The sequence below is a fragment of the Macrobrachium nipponense genome, chromosome 39, assembly GCF_015104395.2.
Source record: "Macrobrachium nipponense isolate FS-2020 chromosome 39, ASM1510439v2, whole genome shotgun sequence".
Classification (NCBI taxonomy): Eukaryota; Metazoa; Arthropoda; class Malacostraca; order Decapoda; family Palaemonidae; genus Macrobrachium; species Macrobrachium nipponense.
In genome coordinates, this window is record NC_061099.1 from 42385320 (window position 1) to 42397869 (window position 12550).

Sequence of the window (12550 nt, forward strand, 5' to 3'; positions counted from 1 at the left end):
ACATCTATGTATCGTTCCGCCATTCATAAAGTCTTTGGGTTTCGGAGCCGATGGAATTTCTGTCTGGTGGATGGGCGGGGCAACATTTCGTCAAAGGTGTTTGTTTACCTTGCTTACGTAGTGAATGTTTTTCGACTCTTGGCTCGTAATCATTGGCCATGGCGTCGGCTATATCATTTTTACTAAAAATTAAAACTATCGGGTTTAGGTTATTGATAATGCTGACAAAATTTGTGTTTTATTGTAAAATATACATATGTCAACTTTCAGCTACATCCGATGCTTTGACAAGGAGCAAAGTCCAAAAAACCGTGTTACAGAGACCCTGAATCTCATAGTAATATACTAGTTTCGGAACTCTAGTTGCACACGATTTCATGCCTCCATTCGTATTCTCTTTCTTCTATCTTCCTGTCCACCTGCTCGTAACCATTGATTCGTAGTGCAACTGCTTTGAGGTTTTCCTCCCGTTATATTTTTTCAGACTTTTCATTGTCAATTTCCTTTTCAGCGCTGAATATGCCGTGTTAGCCCACGTGCATGGCATGTATGCCAAAAATCTATAAATTTATCAGTCAAGTAATAGTATACAGGTAGGTATCTAAAATGTGAGGAAATCGAGACGTTGAAGGGTTAGGCCAACGTTGATATTACGTACTTATCTGGGTAGATTTTATATTTATACTTCAACCCATTAGCCAATAAAAGCTAAGCAATGTAATAACGGGTGTGGAAAGGTCTATCCCAGCTCTGGAATTTCATATGCATGATCCAAACAACTAGACTTAACACTGTTGGTAGCACATTGGAAGTGGTAATGTCAGTCTTACTACATATGCAGGAATTACGGTAACCAATTAAGAAAATTCAAACGCGACAACATTCTCTCTCTCTCTCTCTCTCTCTCTCTCTCTCTCTCTCTCTCTCTCTCTCTCTCTCTCTCTCAAAACTCCGTTTTCTTTAACCTGCGACGGCGAAATCTTGCACTCAGAGATAAGCGTCTATGGAAGTATATTTGTCACTATTATTATTATTATTATTATTATTATTATTATTATTATATTATTATTATTATTATTATTATTATTATTATTATTATTCTATTTTTGGTCTATTACAGTCCTCCAATTCGACTGGGTGGTATTTATAGTGTGGGGTTCCGGGTTGCATCCTGACTCCTTAGGAGTCCATCACTTTTCTTACGATGTGCGCCGTTTGTAGGATCGCCGTTTGTACAATTTCCACTGGCATATCCCATATCCTTCTTATTTCTATTTTCAGGTCTTGATACTTATCCATTTTTTCCCTTTCTCTTCAACTCTGGTGTCCCATGGTATTGCTACATCAATGAGTGATACTTCTTGATTTTGTCAATCAACGTCACGTCTGGTCTATTTGCACGTATCACCCTATCTGTTCTGATACCATAGTCCCAGTGGATCTTTGCCTGATCGTTTTCTATCACTCCTTCAGGTTGGTGCTCGTACCACTTATTACTGCAAGGTAGCTAGCTGGTGTTTCTTGCACAGGCTCCAGTGGAGGGCTTTTGCTACTGAATCATGCCTCTTTTTCTACTGGTTCTGTTCAAGTGCCGGACATTCGTTTGCTATGTGGTTTATGGTTTCATTTTTCGTATTGCACTTCCTACATATGGGAGAGATGTTATTTCCATCTAACGTTCTTCGAACATATCTGAGTCTTAGGGCCTGATTTTGTGCCGCTGTTGTCATTCCTTCAGTTTCCTTCTTGAGCTCTCCCCTCAGTAGTCATTGCCACATGTCATCGCTGGCTAGTTCTTGAGTCTGTCGCATGTATTGTCCGTGCATTGGTTTGTTGTGCCATTCCTCTGTTCTGCTTGTCTTTCTCCTGTCTGTATATTTGTGGGTCTTCGTCTACTTTTATCAGCCCTTCTTCCCATGCACTCATGAGCCACTCGTCTTCACTGGTTTTCATATATTGCCCCGTGCTCTGTTCTCGATCTTAACGCAGTCCTCTATGCTTAGTAGTCCCCTCCCTCCTTCCTTTCGTGTTATGTATAGTCTGTCATTTCCTCTTGGGTGTAGTGCTTTGTGTATTATGTTTCCTCGTTTTCTGCGGAGTTCTGCCTTCGTCCATTCCACTATTCCTGCGCTGTGTCTGATTACTGGCACTGCCCATGTGTTCATGGCTTTTGTCATATTTCCGGCGTTGAGTTTTGACCTTGAGTATCGCCTTGAGTCTCTGCATAGTATATGCTTTCCTGATCGTGACCTTCATTTCTTGGTGTTTCATATCTCCTCCTTCCATTATTCCTAGGTATTTGTATCCCGTCTCATCTATGTGTTTGATATTGTTCCCACCTGGTAGCTTTATCCCTTCAGTCCTTGTTACCTTGCCCTTTTGTATGTTGACTAAGGCACATTTTTCTATTCCAAACTCAATCCTGATGTCCCCAGATACATTCCTTACTGTCTGGATTAGGGTATCTATTTCCTTGATGCTCTTACCATACAGCTGATGTCGTCCATGAACATCAGATGGTTAATTCTGTTGCCTCTTTTCTTGAGTTGGTACCCAGCATCCATCTTCTGCAGTTCTTTAGTCATTGGGAATCGTGGCCCGTAGATACGAAGAGTAGTGGGGACAGTGAGTCGCCGTGGAAGATACTCTCCTGTTATTAACCTCTGCTAGTCTTATTCCAGAGCTTGTAAGTATTGTATTCCAGTTATGCAGTGTATTTTTGAGGAAGCTGATGGTGTTTTCCTCTGCCCCATATACTATTTTCAGGCATTCTATTAGCCAAGTGTGTGGCCATGTCGAAGGCTTTCTTAGTCTATCCATGCCATGCTTGGTTGGTTTTCCTTCTACTGTTCTTCATTACCATTTTGTCTATCAGGAGCTGGTCTTTTGTGCCCCTACACTTCCTTCTGCAGCCTTTCTGTTGGTGAGATTTGCTACACTTAAGGGAATGTCATGACGCTCTAATTCCTCTTCCAAATATTCAAGTAAGTCATCTACAGGCACTTTTGTAAATAAAGAGACAACATCAAAACTAACCATATTAAAATCATAATTCAAATTTTAAACTATTTAATTTGTTTATAAAATCAACATTGTTTTTAACATTCGTGTTAGAAATGTTTCCTACCAAGGAGTAAGAATTTTTTACAAGCCATTTAGATAAATTATACGTAACTGAGCCCACTGAACTAATGATTGGTCTGATAGGGTTAAAATTGATATTATGTGTCTTGACTAAACCATACATATAAGGTAGGGAGGCGCATTGCGGTGTAAACTGTTTAATTAAATGGTCCAAGCCCTTCAAAATGGATTTAATTTGTTTATTAAAATGGGAGTTAACTGTCTGTGTAGGGTCAGACCTCAGTTTCGTATAAGTATCAGTATCATTTAGCAATGTCATTATTTTACTTATATAGTCACTTTTATTCATTATTACCACTGCATTAGATTTATCTGCTTTTGTCACCTTCACTGTTTCGTCTTCTTTAATTTTCTTAAAAGCCTGGAGAAATCTCACGGGTACATAAGGGGGAGAAGGTTTACTCATAGCACCATACACAATACCTTTACAAATATTGATATCATCAGGGCATAGGTTTTGATTAAATTTTTCTAAATAACAAAAGGATTTTGAGATGTCGACACAGTCTAGGTTACCATTAAATACACCAAAGCTTAACCCATATCCCAAAGCCGCTGTCGTAGCACTATCCACTGGTTTGTCAGATAAATTAATCATGAAGTCCACGTTGGCATGCTTAGTCCAGTCGCTTTCAGCAATAAGATTTTTCAGCTTGACTTGGAGCTTCCTTTCAAGACGGTTGCAGCATTTCTCAATTTTCCGTAGCAATAATCCAGCATCCGATTCTTCCAATCGACAGGAACCGTCTGATTAAAGCTATACCGTCTGCTTCTAAGTGTACGAAACGCATCATCTACTTCCACTTTTGTGATGTCGATGTGTTTCTGAAGTATGATGCGTTGAAACTGGTAAAATCGACTTGGGCATCACTTGCTCGTTCATGCACTTCCGTAGAAAGTGTGATAAAGTCTATTACGGACAGACCGGCAAATCTCTTTCACAGCGTCTCAAGCAACATCAATATTCTGTGAGAACTGGGCAAATATCGAATGCATTATTCGTACATATGAGAGATTTAGACCACCCTATTAACTGGAGTCAAGCAAGAGCCTTAGTCCCATGTAATGACACAGTTAAAAGGAATATCATTGAATCTTGTTTTATCAAGTCAAATAATAGAAATGTTCTAAATTTTTAATTCTTGGTTTATTTAAACTTGATGCTTTCATAATGAAAAAAGTTGTAGGTAAATATAAGCAACAAAATTAATATATTCAGTTTTTACATGTTTTGGACTGTAAAGATACTTTGTAATTTCGGTTAGGGTCAGAATCTGTTTAAGTTTGTGACCGTGTGATATCCGATAATCCTGGATTATCCCTTTTAATTTTTACCCTTTTGATAATTAACCATCTGGTATTCCTGATCTTGTTTGTACCTGAGGCCTTCCTCTCCAATTGTACTTTAGTAGCTCCTTGACGATGTCTGAGTAAAGACGAAAGCGCTTGGATTTCTGACTATCATTTTCCCGTGGTATTCACTTATATATGATATATATATATATATATATATATATATATATATATATATATATATATATATATATATATATAAATATATATATATATATATATATATATATATATAGTATATATATATATATATACTATAAAATCACAAAAGTAAGCACATGATTTTGTTTACCAGCAAAAGCCACAGGGAAAATTTTAAAAAAGAAAAGACAGAGTGCCAAGTTCTTTCGTGTATTTAACACATCTTTGGGGCACAAAGTACCCCGAAGATGTGTTAAATACATGAAAGTACTTGGCACTGTCTTTTCTTTTCTAAATTTTCCCTGTGGCTTTTGCTGATATATATATATATATATATATATATATATATATATATATATATATATATTATATATGTGTGTGTGTGTGTGTGTGTGTGTGTGTATTTTATATATATATATATATATATATATATATATATATATATATATATATATATATATATATATATATATATATATATATATATATATATATATATATATATATATATATATATATATATATATGTATATATATATATAGTATATTATATATGTATATATATATATATATATATATATATATATATATATATATATATATATATATATATATATATATATATATATATATATATATATATATATATATATATATATCAATCATACTATAATGGGCATAATGTCTGTCTGTCTGTCATTCAATCACGGCCACAAACGGCTGGTCAGAGGGGCATGAAACTTGGCAGGGTTATGGTGGGGACCCCTAAGATGGTTTTGTAATGGAGTTTCATCCAATCTAACCCCCTCCTTTGTAGGGGTTGTGGGTGAGAAGGGATTCCCTGAAACGGAGCTGTTTCTGGCCTTGAAACGAGGCTGGTTATTCTTGTGGACTTAGTTACTTTACGATTTTTCATACATAATTTCTGTACAACTTCCCCGGAGAAAGTCGCTAATATTTCAGCTCGGACACAATAGAAGATGAAAATTATCGTCAATATCTGCAAGACTTTTTGAATAACTTAAATCCATCGGACTGCCAGTGCACAAAATAACGTTGGAGAAGTACTGCCCGGTAATGTTGCTTCGGAATTTCTATCCTGCAAATGGACATAATAAAAGGAAACTGACAAGTTCCTACTTTCTACTCTTTTTTGGAAGACACAGGATCATAAGAGCATTTATCAGTAGCCATAACGCACTAACATACAAGTTGCGTCTTTGCAGTAACATAAAGAAAAGAAAGATACTTTATTATTCGTATCACCATGAAAAGTAATTGACAAAGAAATGAACCAATCAAGATCCCTGTTCCATTAAATGAAAGTCACCGACAGGAGAGAGAGATAGATAGATAGAGAGAGAGAGAGAGAGAGAGATAGATAGATAGATAGAGAGAGAGAGAGAGAGAGCCATTTAACGACATTAATGCACTACAATTTTATAATTTATCTTGCTATAGAAAAATGAGAGAGAGAAAGAGAGAGGAGATAATTTGTGATTTGAGAGCTAAGTAATCCGATAATCCCATCACCGTCTTCGTTACTTGACTTACATTGAGAGAGAGAGAGAGAGAATCCTTAAAAGAGGGTAAACAATAATTAATACGAACTTCTTTACGTTCATTGATCGTCCCTTCACTTACTTTAAGAGAGAGAGAGAGAGAGAGAATATCATTATAAGAGGGGAAACAACAAGGAATAAGAATTTCTCTGTGTTCAGTGATCGTCCCTTGAATTACATTGAGAGAGAGAGAGAGAGAGACTATTCGTGTAATCGCCCTTATTTTAATATTGCTGAACAAATAGTACATATAAATTTTCACTTCTGCACCCGTATTTTATCGATGGGTAAGTTTGCTAGTATATATATATATATATAACTATATATGTATATATATATATATATAAAAGATATATGCCACGAAGGAAAAATAAACGAAGGAGGATCTGCAAGATCTTTCGACGTTAAACGTCCTTTACTGCTCAGTAAAGGACGTTTAACGTCGAAAGATCTTGCAGATCCTCCTTCGTTTACTTTTCCTTCGTCGCATATATCTTTATTTATGGATTTATCACGTTCCTAACTTTCGTGATTCAGTTATATATATATATATATATATATATATATAATATATATATATATATATATATATGTATATGTATATATATAGATATATATATACATACATTATATATATATATATATATATATTATATATGTATATATATATATATATATATGTATGTATATGTATGTATGGATATATATGCAACATATGTATATATATATATATATATATATATATATATATTATATATATATATATATATATATATATATATATATATATATATATATATATATATATATATCTAATAAAAGGAGCCCATAAAAACACACCAAAATATAGAGAGGAAAGTACTATATTTCAGAGACTGCTGTCTCTCTCTTCAGGTATATGAATGAGAAAAGTTTACAGAAAAGGTGGTTATTTTATTACCAAGAGATCCGTCCACAAGTAAGCCAATTTAGGTCACCCCCGCTGATGATCTTCCTTTAATCTTCTTAAGCGTTGGTTGAATAAACACTTCGTCGACGACATCCGAAATCCATGCCCCTTTTGAGATGTTCATTACCTGCTTTCTCTTTTATTAAGGGGCCGATTCCATCATTTGACTCTTGTACCGGCAGTTGCTGCTATAAATTACACGTGACAAATTCCAGTTTATTCTATGGTTATGTTCATTTATATGGTTGAAAATAGCCGAGCTTCTGGTTGTCCAATACACCTAACTGACCGTTTGTGTTTGTATTAATCTCTGGGGAAATGATTTACCTGTAAATCCGATGTAAGATTGGTCACAGTCCTGGCATGGGATCTCATATACCCCAGAGTCTTTGGGAGATGTCTTTTGTTGGACGTTAATCAGGGATTTGGCTAAGGTATTTGGGTAGGTAAATGCAAAAGGAGCAGGAGGCGGACAGCAGTCTGGATCTCCCGGGAGGTGATGGTAGAGCGCTTGTTGTAATGGGCCAGACGAGAAGCCTCGGCAGCGATGCGCTTGAAGATGTCGTTGACGAAGGAGTTTATGATGACATGGCCTTGGAGGAGATGCCAGTGTCGGGGTGGACCTGCTTCAGTACCTTGTAGATGTAGATGGAATAACTTTTATTAGATGGAATTCTGTTGTTACAGAACATTTTTACCAGTCATTGTCAGCCCATTATGGAATTCAACCGCCTTCCCACGATTCTTCACTCACTTCCAGAAGTCAAGCCAGTTTTCCGCAAGTTTGAGAAAGAACTGAACAGACTACACCGGCTGAAAAACCAGAAACACTTTTTGGAAGAATGCCTCAAAGAACAAGTACTTCCAAAAATGTACGGATTCGGGAGATGGACTCTGCAATCAAACCCCTTCCCTCTATCACACAAGATTTTCCTGGAAGAAGAATCACCAGTACGAAAACGACATCTTCGTGCTACGCAGAGTGATATATGGAACTCAGTCTAATCTTCGCCTCCTCACTACGGACCACATATACAGCTATCTGATTTCATTCTGTTACGACATTGCTGCCTATAATAGCGTGACTCATTCCAACAGACTTTTACGCAAGTTAAATAACCTAATAGACAATAGCACATGGAATAATCTTGAACAACAAGACAAAGTTCTAAACTTATCCAACACCCCCCTTACTGTAAATCAACATTTAGTTTTAAATTTAGGATTATCCTTTGCCCTTATGCCAGACCGCAAAAACAACCTAGACTTCATAGTGGCTTTTGATAAATTCATATCTGACAAAAACTACAGCCGTGAAGAGATATGTTTAAAAGGAGTGTTACTAAATGCTTTAACTGACCTCCATAAGAAATATCCTGTTCCCCGCAGATTCATGATAGCCATCCACTCGCTAAAAAAGTTAGAGTTATAATAAGTAGATCCGACAAAGACGGCAAAATCGTAACTAATGGACAAAGACTTTCTACCTCGACAAAAAAGTCAACCAGCTCCTTAGCGACACTAACACTTACGAAAAACTGAGGAAAAATCCCCTCCAAAACGTTCCCACAGAATTTTTTCGGAAAGTAAGATTAATTGGCCAAGACAAAAAGAGTATTGAACTATTAGAGAAATTTAAAGTAATTAATCCTAAATTACCCACTACTTTTATGGCCTTCCCAAAACTCACAAAGACAATCTTCCATTCAGACCCATCGTTTCATGCGCCGGAGCTTTCAATTACAAAATTTCTAAATGGTTAGCTGGCCTCCTTTCTCCTTTTTTAGGCACTTTTTCTCCCAGTCACATTAAACATTCGGAAGATTTTTGTCACAAATTCAGAGATGCACATATACCTCTTCACAACATAAAACTTTTAAGCCTCGACGTAGACTCCCTATTCACAAAAGTACCAGTGCAGGACGTTCTTCAGTTTTTAAGGGAAAAATTATCCCCTTATTCAGATCATTTCCCATTGGCGCTTGACAAAATAATAAAGTTAGTTGAATTATGTGCATCTAAAAACGTATTTTCATTCGGGGATCATTCTACAGCAAAATTCGGGTGTAGTATGGGTAGTCCTTTAAGTCCCGTTTAGCCAATCTGTACATGGAATACTTTGAAACTACAGTAATAAATGCAATAAAACCCAAAAACATGCTGTGGCTGAGATACGTGGATGATATTCTAACATTTTGGGATAATAGGTGGGGTAATTTTAATGAATTCCTCTCAAAATTAAACGCATTAGTGCCCAGCATCAATTTAAAGTTGAATGGGAAACAGACAACAAAATTCCTTTTCTTGATGTTTTAATAATCAGAGACACGACAGAATACAAATTTACCATATACAGAAAACCAACGTTCTCACTTTTCATATATTCATTACTTTAGCTATCACGACATTACTATCAAGATAGGCGTAGCTAGCAACCTATTCTTAAGAGCCTTACGAATTTGTTCCCCAGATTTCCTGGAAAAAGAATTTGAACTAATTCGCAAGCAACTTTCATCTTTAAAGTATCCTGACCATTTAATTGAGAAAGCAATTCAAAAAGCAAAACGTAATTTTCTACCGACCCCCTAAAGACAAGACCAGAGACACACCCAACAATAAAATAAAAATTCCTCACCTGGAGACGATTAAAAGAGTAACGCACACCCTTGGGAAATCCAACCCTTTTGCATTTACCTACCCAAACACCTTAGCCAAACACCTTAGCCAAAAGACATCTCCCAAGGACTCTGGGGTATATGAGATCCCTTGCCAAGACTGTGACCAATCTTACATCGGATTTACAGGTAAATCACTTCCCCAGAGATTAATACAACACAAACGGTCAGTTAGGTATGGACAACAGAACTCGGCTATTTTCAACCATATAAATGAACATAACCATAGAATAAACTGGAATTTGTCACGTGTAATTTATAGCAGCAACTGCCGGTGCAAGAGTCAAATGATGGAATCGGCCTTAATAAAGAGAAGCAGGTAATGAACATCTCAAAATGGGGCATGGATTTCGGATGTCGTCGACGAAGTGTTTATTCAACCAACGCTTAAGAAGATTAAAGGAAGATTATCAGCGGGGGTGACCTAAATTGGCTTCTTGTGGACGGATCTCTTGGTATAAATACCACCCTTTTCTGTAAACTTTTCTCATTCATATACCTGAAGAGAGAGACAGCAGTCTCTGAAATATAGTACTTTCCTCTCTATATTTTGGTGTTTTTTATGGGCTCCTTTTATTAGATGGAATTCTGTTGTTACAGAACATTTTTACCAGTCATATATATATATTATATATATATATATATATATATATATATATATATATATATATATATATATATATATATATATATGCTTAACTCCTTGACGATGTCTGAATAAAGACGAAAGCGCTTGGATTCCTGACTATTATTTCCCGTGGTATTCGCTTATGTATATATATATATATATATATAGTATATATATATATATATATATGATATATATATATATATATATATATATATATATGTATATATTATTATATATGCTAATTTCAAATGCATATATCTCTCGTGACTGTATAAAATATTATGTAGAATTGTGACAACATTTTTCTCAGATTCCTAGATAGCTTTTAGAGATAGGATGTTGAAAATGTGTGTTCAGATTTTGTATAACATATTGTAAAAGATTATATATATAACATAGAATGTAAAAAGAGAGAGATTTTCTTTGTCCGTTCGAAACTACGATTGTTTCCCTATTATGTCAACACTTTGAGATTAGAGGGTCTCCGAGATCCGTTTGCTTTCCTAATCTGTCAACATGTTTGATAAGCGAGCTCCAGACTTCATTTGTGTTTTGGGAATCTGTCATCATGTGTGATAAGCTTCTGCTTCGGTCGATCGAGTAGGAGTACGTGTGTTACGATCTCGACTCTCGAGATCGACAGGTTCTTAAAAATAATAAGCAATTGGGCTGTAATGACTGACAACAGGTGACAAACAAAGGAGGGAGGGGCATAACAAAACCAAAAAGTTACCTTAAAATTGATTTATTTAGAAAGAGTTAAATACATAATATACAGTGAGTCAAGGTTCTGGTGGCAAAAAAACACACAAAAAATTATCAACTAACAAAATAATAAATGTAAAACCAGTCGAAGAACCAATAAAATCCACCCTGCAATAACAAAAAGCCATGAAAAATGGCATAATCTGTAAATGTAATCAATAGAAATAGGCAGCATAATACATAATTTAAATTATCACTGAAACGGCATAATGATACACAGAGCAAAACCGGAACACTTCCTCAAACAATGAGGACAACAGTCCAATGCCGGACGATCAAGACAGAGCCGATACGACAACCACCTTGTCCTTGGAAACAATATGGACATCCTCCTCGAATGCTGGACAATCAGACAGAGTTGATACAACAACCATCTCGTCCTCAGATACAGTATGGAGGTTCTCCTCGACCACTGGACATTCAAGACAGGGTTGATACAACCACCAACTCGTCCTCAGATACTCTCCGCTGCTCTGCTGCCAAGACTCTGCCTCTCTGCCGCTCTGAACCTGACTGGTCGTTCTGCCCTCCAGAACCTGACTGACGAAGTTTGACGCCATCCAACAGACGTCAACTCGCCAGCAATTAAAAAACAAAAACAAAGGAGGCAACAATCCACCAAGGGAACAATCGGCAAACGATTGTTTCCTAACACCATCCCCACCTGACTTTTTTTTTTTTTTTTTTTTTTTTTTTTACAAACAAAATACTCTCCCCCGATGCTGCCACACCCCCGTCAGCTAAAACAGAACCAATCCTGGCAAGGTCGCCAATGTTACGATCTCGACTCTCGAGATCGACAGGTTCTTAAAAATAATAGGCAATTGGGCTGTAATGACTGACGACAGGTGACAAACAAAGGAGGGAGGGGCATAACAAAACCAAAAAGTTACCTTAAAATTAATTTATTTAGAGAGTTAAATACATAATATATAGTGAGTCAAGGTTCTGGGTGGCAAAAACACAAAAAATTATCAACTAACAATAATAAGATGTAAAACCAGTCGAAGAACCAATAAAATCCACCCTGCAATAACAAAGCCATGAAAAATCGCACAATCTGTAAATGTAATCAATAGAAATAGGCAGCATAATACATAATTTAAATTATCACTGAAGCGGCATAATGATACACAGAGCAAAACGGGAACACTTCCTCAAACAATGAGGACAACAGTCCAATGCCGGACGATCAAGACAGAGCCGATATGACAACCATCTCGTCCTTGGAAACAATATGGACATCCTCCTCGAATGCTGGACGCTCAAGACAGAGTTGATACAACAACCATCTCGTCCTCAGATACAGTATGGAGGTCCTCCTCGACCA